Source organism: Chrysochloris asiatica, unplaced genomic scaffold (genome assembly GCF_000296735.1).
Source record: "Chrysochloris asiatica unplaced genomic scaffold, ChrAsi1.0 scaffold00665, whole genome shotgun sequence".
NCBI lineage: Eukaryota > Metazoa > Chordata > Mammalia > Afrosoricida > Chrysochloridae > Chrysochloris > Chrysochloris asiatica.
This window is the reverse complement of record NW_006409183.1, coordinates 116034-116955: the sequence shown is the minus strand read 5'-3', so window position 1 is coordinate 116955 and position 922 is coordinate 116034.

The following is a 922-nucleotide window of genomic DNA, read 5'->3' as shown; positions in this document are numbered from 1 at the left end:
TGGGAGGTCAGTCTATGATCAAAACAATTACATTGCGAAAGAATGTAAACACAGAGGAACAGAGCTCCAGGTAGTGGGAAGGTCAGGTATATTACATAGATAAAATAGACTGTCTTAAATGGAGGGAAGAACTAATGGAATACAAGGTAACCACAATGGAGATGGAGTGAGGATTTAGTTTGGGTGTTGGTGATGGCAATGCAAGTAGGGGGGAGGAAGCACAAGAAAAAGATAGATAGGGGAACACTGAGATAGGTTTACATGGCCTAGTGGGACAGAGGTAAATAGTGATTCATGCTCAACCTTGGAAAAACAGGGCTCAGGGTATAGCTTGAAGAGGGGAAATAATACTAAGATGCTTGACTGTCTTATGAATATTAGTTTCTCGTGCCTATTATTGTAAAATACACACTTGAGTGGGATAGAAAGGAATGTTGGGAAACATGATTAGAGAAAACGTGTAAGCCCATCTTCAGCCTATAAACTGATTGGAATACTTAAAAGAGGTTCTAGAATTTGCCTAGTGAAATAGGCCTCTTGCAAAGTCTTTGTAGCATGCAGGACCTTAGGTAGAATCCTGAGTCCCATCCAGAACATTATGAGGTGGGACATTCTCACTAGAAAGGACAAGCAGACCAGCCTGGAACAGCTACAGTGACAGAAGACACGTCTTCAAAGAAAGATCATCAGTAAAAACCCAAAACAAAAATGTCAGCATGACTGGCTACTACAAGAATAAGCAAGCTGTTTGCCAAGAAGACATCAGGCTAGCAATTAAGTGCCTTCAGGACAAACTCCCTTCTAAGACTGAAACTCAAAGGGAACACACAAACAAGCATGTAAGCTGCTGGTGACCACATTGGTCTACTGGTGAGTGGAAGAAGGGAAAGGCAGCAATGAAGAAATGGGCTGAGTTCAACCC